The sequence below is a fragment of the Equus caballus genome, chromosome 9, assembly GCF_041296265.1.
Source record: "Equus caballus isolate H_3958 breed thoroughbred chromosome 9, TB-T2T, whole genome shotgun sequence".
Taxonomy (NCBI): domain Eukaryota; kingdom Metazoa; phylum Chordata; class Mammalia; order Perissodactyla; family Equidae; genus Equus; species Equus caballus.
Genome location: NC_091692.1, coordinates 83,908,244 through 83,925,857, shown reverse-complemented (window position 1 = coordinate 83,925,857; position 17,614 = coordinate 83,908,244). Strand labels below are relative to the sequence as shown.

The following is a 17,614-nucleotide window of genomic DNA, read 5'->3' as shown; positions in this document are numbered from 1 at the left end:
ACTGCACACATCTGAACTATGCAAATCCTTGCCTCAGGATCTGATTTTGAAGGAACTCAAAATAAGACACTCTCTGAGTCTCAGGTTTCTGATTTGTAAAATTATAATGAAAAGACTCACCTTGTACGGTTGGTGTAAAGATTAAATGAGAGAATATTTTATATAAAGCATCTACATGGTGCCTGTCATACAGTCCCTGCTTAGTAAATATTTCCTGGAACTGAGAGCTGTTTCCCACTAAGATGTATTCTGGGGGAACTCATAAGATTTGTGTCTTTGGCAAAGATAAAGGGAAACTCACCTGTTCTGGGACGACATAGCTTGGAGCAGGGATGAAATTCTTCCAATAACCTCCAAACAATTTTTGAGCCCTAAATTACTGTAATCTTCCCAGATTCTTTTTCATGATGATTTTCCCCAAGGCATTCCCATTACAAATGATCCTTTCACTTCTACTGGCCTTTTTTCAATGATTTGAAACTAAGGAGAACTTAGATATAATTTAGCAAAGTTTTAATGTTTTCTTCTCCCTTATTGTGAGCTATCACAAAGACTAAGGTGAGAGTAGGAAATAGTGGGAAGAAATTCATACAATTTCTACCTATTTCTGCCTCCTTTGATCTCCCTACGATTAGTGGTATGTATTCCAGAATTCAGTCATATCTGAGGAAGCAAATACTCAGATCAATATTTTTTTGAAAACAAATTTCACGGATTTCGGTACATGTGCATATGTTTACGTGTAAATGTACAAAGTCATGACCATCTGTTTTTTCCTAATCTGGAAGCTTATTTTTCAAGCACTCATTGCAAAGCAAAACAAAACCAGAAAAACTGTCTCCCCATCTCTTTCTTTCTCTATCTCTCTCTCCCAACCTCCACTTCAGAGCAACTCTTTTAAAAATTATTTTTATTTTAAAATTTAGAAGTAATTTACATACACTAAAATTCAAAATCTTATAAGTTCATTTGAATGAGTTTTAATTTGCATACCTAGGGAAATACCACCTAAAGCTAAATATAGAATATTTACATAATCACAGAAAGTTTTCTCCTGGCCATTTCTAATCATTTGTCACCTCATCTCCTTGCCCAAAGAGGCAACTATTTACTGATTTCTATCAACATAGATTACTTTTCACAGTTCTGGAATTTCATATAAAAACGAAATCTAAAGTATTTCTTTTATGTCTGGATTCTTCCACTCAACTTTATGCTTTGGCGACTCATTCACGTTATGCATGTATCAGCAGTTTGTTCTTATTTCTTGTTGAGTAGTATTCTATTGTTTGAATATACCACAATTTCTTTATCTATTTTACCTGTTGATAAATACCTGACCTGATTCTGGTTTTTGGCTATTATAAATCAGCCTCTATGAATAATTTTGTACAATATTTTTGTAGCCATATTTTTTCATTCCTCTTGGGTAAATAACTGGGAGAAGAATGGCTACAAGACAATGATTGTGCCATTCATATTTCCACCATCAACGTATGAGAGTTCCAGTTGCTCCACATCCTGGCCGTCAGCGGGTACAGTCAGCCTTTTTGATGTTAGCCACTATAATGAGTAAGAAATGGTATCTATTTGTGATTTCTATTTAGATGTCATTGATAACTAACGATGATGAGCTTGATAGGCTTACCAACTACATGCATATTTTCCTTTAAGAAATATCTGTGCAAGACTTTTGCTTATTTTTATTGGGTTGTTTGTTTTTGTGTTATTGGTTTGTAGGATTTCTTTATATATCCTTTATTCAAGTCTATCATTAGTATAATATTTTGCAAATATTTTTTCCAGTCTGTGGCTCAGATATCCATTTATTTAGTGGTATCTTTGGATGAGCATAATTTTTTAAATTTTTGATATGGTCCAATATGTTGAAAACGTTTATTTCATGGTTACAGCTCTTTGTGTCTTATCTAACATATATACGCTTAATCCAAAGACACAAAGGTTTCCTCCTGTGATTCCTTCTAAAACATTTATGGCTTTTGCTTTTACATTTATGGCCATAATATCTCCATGGAGTTCATTTTTGTGTAAGTAGTAGAGGTACAAATATTCATTTATACCATTTGTTAAATTCCTAATCCCACTGAATATACTTGTCTACCTTTTCTATCAATTATTGAGATAGGAGTGTTGTAATTTCTAAATATGACTGTGGATTTGTTTATGTCTCTTTTTCAGTTCTATCAGCTTTTGCTTAATGTATTTCCAAGCTCTCGTTTTAGGAGCATATATACTTAGAATTGTTATGTTTTCTTGGTGGATTGACCCCTTTATCACCTTGAACTGTCTCTGTATACACCTGGTAATATTTCTTGTTTTGAAGTCTACTTTGTCTGATATTCATATAGTCACTCCAACTTTCTTATGATTAGTGTCAATTTTAATTATAGAAACATATTTTAAGTGAGTCTTCCAATTACTGTGTGCAGTAGACAAGGGTCTTCATTTTTTTTACACATCATTAGGCATTTAGAAAATAGATCCATTTTTACTCCTTCCAAAAAAGTTATGCACTATGAACTTACGTGAGAAAATCCCAAATGCTGATCAGAGAGCCATTATGTCCCTTCCCAGTCTCTGTTGAAGATCACACCGTTAGCTTACCCCTTTTGAGAAGTGAGTAAGTGATGCCTCTCCTGGGCTGGGTGGAGAGAGACAGGAACCAATGCCCATTTTCAGTCTATGGCAGGGTATTTCATTTTGTAGGAAAGCCTCTTTATGAAAGGGAGGTCTGAAGAAAACATATTATCAAATAATCTTCAACTGGAAAGTAGTTTGGTCCAAAATACCACATCAATACAGAAGCCACCTTAACATTATCCCAAAGATATGGTTTTGGCAGCCAGAAAGGTAAACAGTCTTCTATCACATGAAGGCTACTCTTTCCTTTGAGGTGATTTAATTATGTTGATAGGTAACATTTATTAGCACTTCCTCTTGGCCAAGCATTATGTTATACATTTTACATACATCATTATCGATTATTCCTCAGAATAATCCCATGAGATAGGTACTACTCTTCCACTGTTATCTCCTTTGTACAATTTAGGAATTGAGGCTTAGAGATACTAAATAACTTTTCTAAATTTATCCAGATCATAAGAGATATTTTACTTCAAACTCAAGCTGAGAGCCAGTTAGCTCTAATATTATTAATACAGTTAAAATTTGCATAGATGTAGAGGTTGAGCATATGTGTATCTGTGTGTGTGTGTGTGTGTGCATTGTGGCTGTTCTTGGCAAAATGTACACTGTTGATTCAGATTGACTTTGCCATCAGTTGAAGCTCCCTAGTATTTGTACATGATCTGTGTTTTAGACACAACACTCTTACTGTATAGAGCCATACATAGCTACTTATTTTTTAACCTAGCTGCTAAACTCTAGAATTATTTCTATCAATTTTAAGAATGTCATTAAATCACTGACAAACAATAATGTACAAATGAAATTTCTCAAGATCGTAAACTATCAAAATCTCAATAAAAAGTTAAAAAGAATGTCATTAAATCATTCCACCTCCTTTGCCTTACTGAATCCTAATTTAATAATTTTCTTCCACTTTCCTTTCTCTTTTACTTAGTATTTTTTGAAAAATGAGTACACTGGCTGTTGTTTATTAGTCTTATTTCGAGTTAGAGTATTTGGGATACAAAGTAGTTAAAAGCAGTAATAGAAATATTTATTCATGCTAATAGAATACACATGCACTGTGTATTCTATTCCTAAGTTCCACAGCGGCAACACACAGGATAGAGGTATGTTTGTGCACAGTGTGTTCACATTCTCCACTCATCCTAATGGTTGGAATGAGAGTGATTAGAGCTGGAAGAAATCTTAGATGTCAGTTAATCCCACGACATTTATGTTAGTCAGCATAGGCTATATTGCCTTCCATTAACAAACAAACACAATCTCAATGGCTTAACACATAATCGTGTGTTTACTGTTCTCATAATAGATTGCTCACAGTGAAAGTTCAGTATCTCCCCGAGGCAACTCTTTTCCTTGTTGTAACTCAGGTATTTAAATCTGGTTCCATCTTGTGGCTCCTTCATCTCAACGCACACCCTCCATAATCACTGTAACAAATGAAGAAAGAATTTGAAGACCTCACATCTGTTCTTAAGCACACAATTACTTCTGATCACAGCTTATTGCTTAGAACTATTCAGAACTGAACTATGAGGGAAACTGAGAAATACAGAGAATTATGTTTGCGAACTGTAAATATGTGAAGAGCAATAAATATTCCATAATATTTAATTTTTTAAATTTTTTTCTGCTTTTTCTCCCCAAATCCCCCAAGTACATAGTTGTAAATTTTAGTTGTGGGTCCTTCCAGTTGTGGTATGTGGGACGCCGCCTCAAAGTGGCCTAACGAGCGGTGTCATGTCTGAGCTCAGGATCCGAACCGGCGAAACCCTGGGCGGCCGAAGTGGAGTGCGCGAACTTAACCACTCGGCCACGGGGCCAGCCCCTCCATAATATTTTAAATATGATTCTTCTATGGATCCTCAGTAAGTTGAAATGTTTGCCCAAAATCTCTGTGGGAAGATGCTTGCCTGAATGTCAGTTATCCTGAGTCCCAGTCCAGTGTCCTATCTCTTTGTTTTATAAGTCTATTACAAATATCTGTTCTCTGAGGATTTGAAGCCCACTTTGTCATTACTATCACTGGTTGCCATCTTTTTTTCATATCTTTCACTGCTTCTAAAGAGATTACTATTCTATTTAGCACATTACTCTATCCTACATTCTTTAATTGAAATAGTAATTGTTAATATTAAACAATAAAATTCCAATTTATTGAAGACTATGCACCAGCTACTACACTAAGTGTTTTGTACATATATTATATTTAATCCTAATAATACATATGAATTAGATACTATCTCTATAGATGAGAAAATTTAGGATTAGAGAACGTTAATTAATTTGTAGTCTATCCCCTTTTACTCTTCTTCAAAGTATGACTCCCTAGGACTGTCTGTTTTGATCCTCAAATTAGTTCATCATCTTTTGAACCCACAACTTTTCCATTCTGTCTAGATTTTACCAAAGCCAGGAAACAAGCCCTAGACCACCCAAATCTTAGACTCAAGGAGGAAAGGAATAGGTAAAATCCAGGCAGCTGGCCAAAGGACATTGCTAAGAAACAGCTTCTCCTTATTATGCACTTTTTTTTTCACTGTTTTTGCCCTTTTAATGCCTCATTTTTCAGAATATTTTTCTTTTCTTTTTTTTCCCAAGTAATTTTATTGGGATAATACTGGTTTTATAACATACGCACTTTTATTTGAGTATTCACAAGGAGCTGTCTTTGCCTGAGTGGTGAAGATGGGATGTTGTAATGGAGAAACTTTCATTCCAGGCCAGGAGAAAGATGTGCTGAAGATCAAACATGCATACACACAACCCTCAGGTGCAAAACGAACAGAGAAGCAAAGCTCCCACCAATTCCAAAGAGGAGACACAATGTATGGAAGAGGTAACATCCAAATCCAAAAAAAAAAAAAAAATTAACTCAAGCATGAGACCATGAAGATGGTATAAACCAAGATTGAAATGGGGAAGACAGTGCAAGGGTCTTCAAAGGCAATGAGGAGTGATTCACAAAATATAACAGAATATTCAGCTCTCTAGTAATTCAGTGGGGTTAGCTGGCCTTTCATTCATTCAACAGTCATTTGCTGAATAATCTACTGTGTTCAAGGCACTGTGCACATAATGCTGGGTTGTTTGGCATTGTTCCCATCAGAAATAGGCCAATGAGTAATGCTGCATTTTCATAATTGAATAGAGGTCACTACTGATATGATAATCTTGATCACCAGTGTATTGACTGATGGAAACTAAGCCCTATTGAGGATACTTAGGCCCAAGGTTCAGAAGCTGAAAACTAATTTTATAACCTCATCACTTTGTCTTCCAGTTCACCCACATGGCCCCTAGGCACCCAAACACCTTTTGCTGGACATGATGATGTCTTGCCCAGATCCCCTTCCACAGTTAAAGACTTATTACTCCAGCTGCTGGAAGTGCTGCTGGCAGACAGCCCTTGTCTGTCAATACCTTTTGTGAGTACCTCTGATGAAAGGGATCTCCTTGCCAGAAGGCATGCTCCTTGCCTGGGGCAGCCTACACCCATGACTGCTTAATGCTTGGGCACAAAGGCTTATCCTTCTTGCCCTAACTCAGAGCAACTCTGAAAATTCATCTCATCTTCAGGATTCCCTACCAGGTCAGCTGAGGATTCTATTGAGACTTCATTGCAGCATGACATCTCCCACTTCCCAATCCTATTTCCTTCCCTTCCCTTCCACATATACTGATTCCAAAAACACCCTGTAAGAAAGCATCTGCATGCTAATATCCCTATCAGACTGTTTCCTGGGGAACCCAACCTATTACCCATTTTCTACTTGGGTCATGACCTTTGGAGCCCAGCCTGCTCCTCTTCCTTATCCTTCTTTCCTCATGTTGGCTTAGTCATGGAGGTGTCTTTGCCTGATTATCTCAACTTATCTGTTTTGTTCTCTTTCCTCCTTCCTTCCTACTGTCTCTGTCCAAGGCTTATGTTAACTGATTCCTTCTCTGAAATTCATCTCTTTCTCTTCTACCAATCAAGCCAACCAGAAAATCTACATTTCACGTATCAGAACTTACAAGAATATTCATTTTTTTTTTTAATCTTGGAAACTGGAAGATATCTGAAGGCTCCTTGAGCAGCAGCTACCAAGGGAGAGATGAGACTGAGCCTCTAGAATATTCTGTTTGAATGCCCTCAATCAGCTTTAGAAAGGCAGATAACTTTTGAAGATAATAACTACAACATGAGGTATCAAGTAACACAATCTATAAAAAGGATTACAGATAACATGTTTGGGAATTTTAAAGAAAAATAACCAGTTGAAAGAGGGATAAAATTTTTCACAGAGTGACCAACATTTCAGTTGAACTTAGAAAGGTAAGAATGATTTATGCGTGAAATCATGAAAAGGAATTACTTCAGGAGATGGGGAGAAGAAGAGTGAGAACAAAGGCACAGAGGGAGGAAAATATGAAGTATGTAAGGGTTGCTACCATGATGGCTGGAGTATAGTGTTTATAGAATAATGAGAAATAAAATTGAAAAGATCAACTAACATAAAAGTATTTCAAAATTAAAAAAAATAAATGAGTGGACAGAATGCGAAAATTCTTTACACTTGAAAATACTATACCATGCTAAAACTTTAAAATTGAACAAACAAAATTAGGAGAGGCATATGTTATCTTCCTTTAACAAATAAATAGAATAGCACATGTTTCTAATGAGATTTCCACCAGCCCCAAAGATTTCCATTTCCAAAGTTTTTGTTTTGAAGGGAATCATTTGGAGGTACTTAATCAGAGAGGCATAAAGGTAGAAGTTCAAGCCCTCACTCGAAGGGGACTGGGTTACTTCTCTGAAGACCCCACTTCTTGTCCAAATCCAACAATACTTGATGGTATCACCCTTCACCCAGTCACTTCACCTAAACTCCTCAAATGAACCTAATCCCTTTCTCTTCTGAATCTGGCACATAAATCTCTTGGCTACAAGACTCAAGCTCCTTGAAGGTAGGATTGTGTCTGAATTATCTGTGTAATCGTAAGACTTAGCAACACTAAAACAGAACGTGCTCACTAAATGTCAGCTTAGTAAATAGATGAATTAATGACCTGTTTAATAGCTGAAAGCTCTATGACATAAGATCTTCCCTGAAGCAGCTCCATTGAGCCTGGAGTCTATTTACATATCCAAAAATGTATGTGTTTGTAAGCTATAGGCAGCAACTTTTGCTCTTTGGTTGAAATGAGGATTTATTGGAAAGATAATGGAGTAGTCACAATTCAAATGAGAAATTAAACACTTGAACTTCAGAAAAAACAGCCAAGAGAACTACAAAGACTTCAGGGAAAAGGACTTTGTGGGTCTTTTTGCCAAGCTGATGCCACTAATGCGACTCTGCTCCTTCTAATCTCAATTCCTGTGTCTCTCTTTTTAATGTCAAATGCCTAAGTGGGAGAGTTTGATTGTTCCAGCTTTGCTCAACAAGTCCCTCTCTTCAGTTCAACACAGGTAGGGGTCATGAGGTAAGGAGAACATAGCTGCTGGGAGGAATTATCTAGATATGAGCAGCTACCCTATAGTGTGCCTTCTCTATCCTATCTGCCTAGCGCATACTCTCACACTTTCTTCTGAATATGATAGTGCTCAACACGTAGGGGCTATGTCTATGCGTCAAACGCTTCTTAGTGTTTCACATATATTAACTCATTTAATCCTGATAACAGCCTACAATGTGGGACAACTATTTTCATAATTTTAAAGATGAATAAACGAGGTACTGAGAAAACAACTTGCCCAAGGTTATCCAAAGACCACTTGGCAGAGCCTGGATTCACATCCAGGCATTTTTTTTTTTTTTTTTACTTCAGAGCCTACACTGTTAACTCACATGCTAGAAGGCTTAGAGTCACGGCCATATGATTTTTCACCTAGCTGTATAAGGTCTGGATTCAACGACCAGGTTATAAGGTCTTCAAGAGCCATCCCACATCCTTCTTCTCTTCAAGTCCCAACAGTAAAGAATAGAGGGCTGGGTCCTGGGAGGCTCTTAATAAAACTTGCTGACTGATTCCATAAAATCTGTGCTCCACCCACCTTGTTAATGCTTACTTCACAGTCTTTTCATAGCTGCATCACATTCCTTCTTTTCATTAAATACTGCTGTCATTAGGTTTTAACTCCCCATCACCAGCTCTATTTCCTGGATACTTCCAGTATTACACTAATATTTGGAAAACGCAGGTGTATCTTTTAGTCATTCATTTATCCATTTAAATGTGCCTACTCAGGGCGAAGTAGCTAAAACCTGACAGAAAAAAACAGGGTTGAATAAGTCTAAGCCATTGTCCCAAAGGAGACTATAAAACCTGATGAGAGAGCAGAACATGTAAGCCAATATAACATACAATAAGTTTCATAGAGAACCATCTGCCACTCTGCATCCATCCAACCATGAGTATCTGTACTCAGTGATGGACATCTGCCTTCCCCATCACTAAGGACGAGCCGTGCACGCCCCAGGCTAAGGCCAAGCCCTCACCTTGTGCAGCAGATCACCTCTCTCACCTACCCAAGGGCATCACTCCAGCAATGCAACACTCTCTCTCTTCTGTCATCGAATTTTCCTCTCTGATGGATTATTCCCTCCAGTATACAATCATGTTATTCTTCCTTCAAAACTAAAAGAACTCTCTCCCTCAAACCCACCCTTCCCCTCTAGCTATCCCATATGTCTCTGTTCCCCTTCACAGCAAACTCCTAAACAGTACCCAATTTTTCTCCTCTCATTCTTTCTTACACTCAGTCTCATTAAGCTTTTGCTCTATTAAAACCACTTTTCAAAATGATTGGTGAGCTCCATGTTGCCAAACCCAAGGGTCACTTGTCGGTCCTCTTCTAATTTGATCTGTTAACATGATCCTCACAAGATCCTAAGGCAGATGAGTCTATGGTTGTTCTGCTCTAGCTGTCAGAATACTTCTTTTAAAGAACTGAAACCTACCTATTTATAATTTGCACCAATTGTTCTCTGCACCAACTTTGGAACATCACTAAACCAAGCAACTCTCTCTTTTAAGGCAGACTTTCCACTATTTGAAGTCACCTCTATGTCCCTTCACTGACATCCCTTCTACCTAAGCATCACAGGTACTTGATGTGTTTCTGAAAACTCATAGAGTCAACTATGATCTCAACGCAAGGAGGAACAGATTGTTTGAAAATTATTTGTTTGAAAATTAAATAAATATTATTATTTATTTAGTTGTTCAACCAACCGATGTTTCTTGGGTGTCCTCCCTGTGTCAGACATAATTCCATGCACTGGGCACACAGCAGTGAGCAAGACAGACATACCACCTGCCCTCAGGGAGTTCACGTAGTAAGTTCTATTGAAAAGTGACAACACTCTAGGTTGTTCTGGGGTTTTATAGATAATAATGTTTACATTTGGTTGGATAACGTTCTGAATCACGATATAGCACATTTTTTCATCTTCAAAATACCCTTTTCCCTGCCTTCCCTCATTTCAAAGCCAGAGGATAAAGAAAGATGATAGAAAGTAATCCAGAAGGAGCAAGGAATCAAGTAGATTATTTTTTAGCCCATAGCAAAAGCAATAGTCACAAAAAAATGAGCTATAGCCAAGCGTTTGGGAAAGTTTCCCAAAATCTGAGTTTTAAATAATAAGAGAGAAGTCAGTAGGACTCAGAACATGGAATCTATATAAGAAACCTAAAATGGGAACCAGAACAGTGGGCAGTTAGAGAAATTCTAACCCCATGAACTGGCCTGTTATCCAAGCCTGCGAAAATGGTTTTGCACTATTTCAACAGGGCTCAGAGAGTAACTACGGCCAGGTCTTCACTTATTCCATGGTGAGGACATTGGCATCTTTGAAACCAGTGAGCCATTGGGTTTTACAGCCGCCACTGAAGCGCATTCATGGAACACACGTCCCTTTAGGTACAACACTTCTTCCTCTCCTGTTGATATTCTGTGCCCTCCATTCTTTCCAGTTTGATTATTATTGCTTAAGACCCTGTAGCAATTAAGAGGTACATTTGAGGAAACAGCCCAATCTGGATTGGAATTCTAGTTTGATCACACACGAGCTCTGTGACCTTTAGCAAGTAACTTATTTGCTCTGTGCTTCAATTTCCCCATCTGTGACAAGTATACATATTTTACAAAGCTCTTGGGAATACTGAATAATATATGAATTTACAGGGCTTAGCTCCCTGCCCAGACTGCAGTAGTCAATTTTCTGTATTAGTAGCCATATTAGCTTTATCTTGTTTACAGCATATTTTTAGTTTACTCCAATAGGAAATCTAGTCATCACTCACAACTCTAAGAGAATTGGTGTGCACATTTTAAGGAACCAAGGACTAAGCCCAAAGGGCCTACTTTCCTCTTGAAAGATAATCACTTATGTTAGAATTTCTACTCACCTGCCTGCTTTTGCTTTGTTATTGTGAAAGCTCCATAGAAGACACCTGAGAAGTTCCCATCCCATGCCAAGGTCTCCAAACTGATTTCCCTGCCTCCCATCTTGTCCCCATCTCATAACCCCCATGTAGCCACAAGAGTGGCCCATCTGCAATGGGACCAAGTCATACCTCCATATCCTTCAATAGCTTTCCACCACATCCTTCAGCCAAAGTCCAAGCTCCTTAGCAAGGCAAATACAGTCTTCAATTATCTGACCCCAGCTATCATTCTAGCTTCATTTCACTCCAATCCGTGCTCCCCAATCTATGCTTATCTTTCCTGGAGTAGAACATGGTTGTTGTCCATTTTTGTACCTTTGCTCATGTTGTTCTTTCTGGTGGGAGAGCCCTTTCTCCATTCTATGCCTGGCTAACTCATCCATATTTTAAGACCAAAGTTAGATGTCATCTACTGCATGAGCCCTTCAAGAACCCCCTGAGTTGCGCTGCCCTCCTCCCTGTTCTGTGTTCCCTTAACTCACATCACTACTTCAATTCCCACACAATTTACCCAAATTATCTGAACATAGACTTACCATATTGGAAGCTCCTGCAAAGCTGGGACATGTATTATTTTAAAGACATAGCCAGTGTCTAGCATAATAATTTATACATAAGTAGTTACTTAATAATAATTTTAAAAGCTCTGGGCCATGCATTAGATGACCCAGTATTTGGCGCCACATCTTCCATTAATTTGTCACATTATTTTAGTTAAATCACCGAAATTATTTGAGGTTATTTCCTCATGTCTAAAATGAGAATAATTTCCTTAACTCCAACCACCTATCTGGTCTCCTTACTTTATTGTGGAAAAGTAAAACAAATTAAATAATCTATATTATTTTTTAAAAATTACACATGCTATGTAAATACGAAATATTGCTAGAGCAAATATTTAATTTGGTTGGAACCATTTGAGATCACTGTAAAAGTATGTCATAGATGTAACTAAGCCCTCACTCCTTTCAACTAGAATTAGGAACAACAATAACAACAAAATCAATCACAGAACTTGAAACTTCTCAGACAACTTTTCAAAGTTCAAGTAAATGAACCATAAGCCTGGAAGGTTTCTAGGACTTACCCATCCCTGTTTTCATAGGGAACGATTCTGAGACTCAAAGATACTATGAGACTGGCTAAGAGTTACCACTTGGAACATATATGAGAATTGGGCCTCTGGATTCCATGTCTGGTTCTCTCTATAATAAACCAATCTAAATCTAGTTTAGATGTCCATTAATTCATAAGTGAAAAAATATAACTTCTGTGTTTGGGCTTTTTAAAATTCTGCTATCTTTTGTAATGCCACAATCAAAATCAAATCATTCACAAACACTCTATGAGGAACTGATCCATTGACATAAGGCCCCAAGAATGCCTCCTCAGAGGATATAAAGTTTGGGACAAATTTTCCTTCCTAAGCAAATAGTGGTCATGCCTTGTAGTGCTACTGGGAGTGACTTGGAAACAGAGTATGTTTTTCAAGTGACAACTGACTTCACCATGGCCCTCAATCCCTACCCAACCCCCAGCCTATTCACCACCAACTCACAAGGCAGCCAGGTTTCCTCATTATAAGGAGTGCTGTGACGAGCTCAATCCCTGGTGCCTTCTGAAACAGAAAATCCCAATGAAAGAGTCAATTCAGCAAGGAGCTAGGAACCCGAAGTCAAACAGCTGCTCTTGGTTAAGCCTTCCTGTCTTCCAAGAGCTATTTGTGAACTGAGCCCCTGTGGGAGCCAAAATGATAATTGACCATAAAGTAAGCCGATTGTGGTTGGCAAGATTTAGTCATTTCTTTAACCCAAATGGTAGGTATTGTTCTAGGTGCCAAGAATAGAGCAGAGAACAAGAGAAATGAAGCTCTGGCTGATGTCTGGCTTGTTTGTGATGGCTTGTTTGTCTGTTTATTAGCAGTAGGGCAGAGCTTAGAGATCTGGATTCTCGTTCCAGTTTCGCCATTAACTATTGACAGCCTATGCAACTCTCAGCTTTAATTTCCACATCTGTAGAATAATAACTATAATCCCCATTTATAGAGTATCTATGGAGATCAAACAAGATACTCGGTGTTCCTGTTCTCTGAAACACAAGAGCTACAAAACAGCATGTAAAAGCTTTACTATGTGTATTCTCCACAGTCTAGCGCCAATTATTCTTTCCAGGTGTATTCACTCTTGCCTTCCCACAGAGAGCTCCTCCTCAGCCAAACCCATCTTCACTCTCCCCCATCAAGCCGTGCATTGCCTTACCTCTTATTCTTTGTTCCTGCTTTTTCCTTTCCTAAAATGCTCTTCCTTTTATCTCTGATGCTCTATTTCAGAGGTTAAAAACACAGTCCCCAGGGGAGCTAGGAAGGTAACATAAAATTAGTGAAGACTGCCTGATATAAAACAACAGGGAGTTGTAGGAACAGTAGTGAAAGGAAGCCTACATTTTCTACAGTTGCTACTCACTGCCTGTTAATTACTTCCAAGTGAAAATCAGGCTCAGTTGGTCTGTGTATATCGGTACAGCTGATGGTGTCTCACAGGTCTCTGAGAGGGTTAATCATTGTTCTTTCATTCTTTTTTTCTTTCTTTTCTTCAAACTACATAGTCTCAACTGACCTATCTTCAAGCTTGCTGATTCTTTCTTTGATCATTTCACACCTGCTATTGGGCTCCTCTCGTGAACTTTTAATTTCAGTTACTATAGTTTCCAACCCTAGAATTTCTATTCGGTCCTTTTATAGATTTGAAATCATGCTAAGTATGTTCTCTGACAATAATGGAATGAAATTAAAATTCAATAATAGGAAGAAATTGGGTAAATTCACAAATATGTAGAAATTAAACAACACACTCCTAAATAACCAATGGGTCAAAGAAAGAAATCAAAAGTGATGTTAGAAAATACTCAAATGAAAAATTAAAACACAAGACACCAAAAAATTGTGTTGCAGCTAGAATAGCGTTTACAGGGAAATCTATAGCTCTACACATCTATATTAAAAAAGAAGAAACAAAAAAGAAGAAAAAACATCTCAAATAAATATCCCAACCTTACACATTAACAAACTATAAAAAGTTCAGTATGCAGCACAATATAAAACCTAAACAAGAAGAAGGAAGGAAATAAAGAAGATTAGAATGATGATAAATGAAATAGAGAATAGAAAAACGATAAAGAAAATTAAGACACCAAAAAATTGGTTCTGTGAAAAGATCAACAAAATTAGCTAACCTTTAGCAAGACTGACCAAGAAACTCTTATTACTAAAATCAGAAAGGAAAAACATCCACCACAACTGGTCTTACAGAAGAAATAAACTGATTAAGGAAATAATATAAACAAATGTGTCCCCATAAAATAGATAACTTGGATAAAAGTAACACATTCCTGGGAAGACACAACCTACCAAAATGGACACAAGAAGAAATAGAAAACTTAAATAGTTCTATAACCAGTAAAGAGATTGAGTTATTCATCAAAAAGCGTCCCACAAAGAAAAGCCCACAAATTTATGGATGAAATCTACCAAATATTTAAAAAAGAATTAATACAATTTTTCACTAACTCTTAAAAAATAGAAGAGGAGGAACACTTTCCAACTCATTATATGAGACTAGTATTACACTGATACAAAAATAAAATAAAGACACAACAAGAAAAACTATAGACCAATATCTATTATGAATATAGGTGCAAAAATCCTCAACAAAATACTAGCAAACTAAATCCAGCTACATATAAAAAGAATTGTGCACCATGACAAAGTAGGGTTTATTCTAGGAAGGCAGAGCTACTCTAACATATGAAAATCAATCCATGTAATACACCATATTAATAAAGGACAAAAAACAAATAATCATTGTAATAGACACAGAAAAATCATTTGACAGAAACAACACTCTTTCATGACCAAAAAAACTCAACAAACTAGGAACAGAAGAGATCTTTCTTTCCCTATCTGATAAAGGGCACCCATTAAAAACCCACAGTTAGCATCATACTTAATAGTGGAAGGCTGAATGTTTTCCCCCTATAAGAGATTGTCCGCCACTTCTATTGAACATTGTACTGAAGGTTCAAGTCAGGGTCATTAGTGTAGATAGTGAAAGAAAAGACATCCAGATTGAAAAGGAAGAAGTAAAATAATCTCTATTTGCAGATGACTTGATGTCTTACGTAGAAAATCCTAAAGAAACTACAAAAACTATTAGAACTAATAAATGAGTTCAACTAGGTTGCAGGATGTAAGATTAATATATAAACTCAATTTTATTTTTATACACTAGCAATGAAAAATTCAAAAATTAAACTAAGAAAACAATTCCATTTACAATAGCATCAAAAACAACAAAATAATCAGGAATAAATTTCACAAAGGAAGTGGAAGATTTGTACACTAAAAACAAAAACATCACTGAAAGAAATTAAGAAAGACATAAATAAATGGAACAGCATCCCATGTTTATGGATTGGAAGCCTTAATATTGCTGTGATGACAGTATACTCCAGGTTGATTTATAGATTCAACACAATCTCTATTAAAATCCTGGCTGCATTATATGGAGAAACTGACTAGGAATCCCAAAATTTATATGAAATTGCAAGTGACCCTAAATAGCCAAAACAATATTGAAAAAGAAAAAGTTGAAGGACTCACACTTACCAGTTTCAAACCTATTACAAAGCTACAGTAATCAATAAGGTGATACTGGCATAAGGATAAACATTTAAACTAATGGAACAGAATTAAGAGTCCAGAAAAAAACCCTTATTATTTATGGTCAATTGATTTTCAACAAGAGTGTCAAGACAATTCAAAAAGAAAAGAATATTCTTTTTTTTTTTTCTGCTTTATCTCCCCAAACCACCCCTGTACATAGTTGTATATCTCAGTTGCAGGTCATTCTAGTTGTGGGATGAAGAATATTCTTTTTTTTGTGTTGTCCTTTTCTGGTTTTGGTATCAGGATAATGTTGGCTTCATAGAATGAGTTAGGAAGCCTCTCCTCCTCTTCAAATTTTTGGAAGAGTTTGAGGATAGGTATTAAGTCTTCTTAGAATGTTTGGTAGAATTCACCAGGGAAGCCATCTGGTCCTGGACTTTTATTTTTTGGGAAGTTTCTGATTGCTGTTTCGATCTCCTTACTGGTGATTGGTCTATTCAAATTTTCTACTTCTTCTTGGTCCAGTTTTGGAAGGTTGTATGTTTCTAAGAATTTATCCATTTCTTCTAGATTATCCAATTTGTTGGTGTATAGCTTTTCACAGTATTCTCTTATTATCTTTTGTATTTCTGAGGTGTCCGTTGTAATCTCTTCTCTTTCATTTCTGATTTTATTTATTTGAGCCTTCTCTCTTTTTTTCTTGGTGAGTCTAGCTAAGGGTTTGTCAATTTTGTTTATCTTTTCAAAGAACCAGCTCTCAGGCCAATATCACTGATGAACATCAATGCAAAAATCCTCAACAAAATACTAGCAAATTGAATACAATAATACATTAAAAAGATCATACATCATGATCAAGTGGGTTTCATTCCAGGGATGCAGGGATGGTTCAACATCTGCAAATCTATCAACGTGATACACCACATTAACAAAACGAAGAATAAAAATCACATGATCATCTCAATAGATGCAGAGAAAGCATTTGACAAGATACAGCATCCATTTATGATAAAAACTCTAAATAAAATGTGTATAGAAGGAAAATACCTCAACCTAATAAAGGCCATATATGACAAACCCACAGCAAATATCATTCTCAATGGAGAAAAACTGAAAGCTATCCCTCTAAGAACAGGAACCAGACAAGGATGCCCACTGTCACCACTCATATTTAATGTAGTTTTGGAAGTCCTAGCAAGAGCAATTAGGCAAGAAAAAGAAATAAAAGGGATCTGCATTGGAAAAAAAGAAGTGAAACTGTCACTCTTTGCAGACAACATGATTTTATATCTAGAAAACCCTAAAGATTCCACTAAAAAACTTTTAGAAACAATAAAGGATTACAGTCAAGTCGCGGGATACAAAATCAATGTACAAAAATCAGTTGCGTTTCTATACAATAACAACGAAGTAGCAGAAAGAGAAATTAAGAATATAATCCCATTTACAATTGCAACAAAAATAATAAAATACCTAGGAATAAACTTAACCAAAGAGGTGAAAGATCTGTATACCAAAAACTATAAAACGTTGTTGAAAGAAATCGAAGAAGACACAAAGAAATGGAAAGATATTCCGTGCTCTTGGACTGGAAGAATTAACATAGTTAAAATATCCATACTACCTAAAGCAATCTATAGATTCAATGAAATCCCTATCAAGGTTCCAACAACATTTTTCACAGAAATAGAACAAAGAATCCTAAAATCTACATGGAACAACAAAAGACCCAGAATAGCCAAAGGATTCCTGAGAAAAAAGAACAAAGCTGGAGGTATCACACTCCCTGATTTCAAAATATACTACAAAGCCATAGTAACCAAAACAGCACGTTACTGGCAC

The 17,614-nt window shown here is 36.6% G+C and overlaps 1 long non-coding RNA gene across 1 annotated transcript in view; it reads right to left on the bottom strand.

The window, feature by feature from the left end:
- Positions 1–3,945: 3,945 nt before the first annotated feature.
- LOC111775027 (uncharacterized) overlaps positions 3,946–17,614 on the bottom strand; it is a 72,376-nt gene continuing 58,707 nt past the window's right edge. Inside the window, exon 5 of the long non-coding RNA XR_002810474.2 lies at positions 3,946–4,103. This is a non-coding gene — a long non-coding RNA (uncharacterized lncRNA). The remainder of the gene's footprint in view (positions 4,104–17,614) is intronic.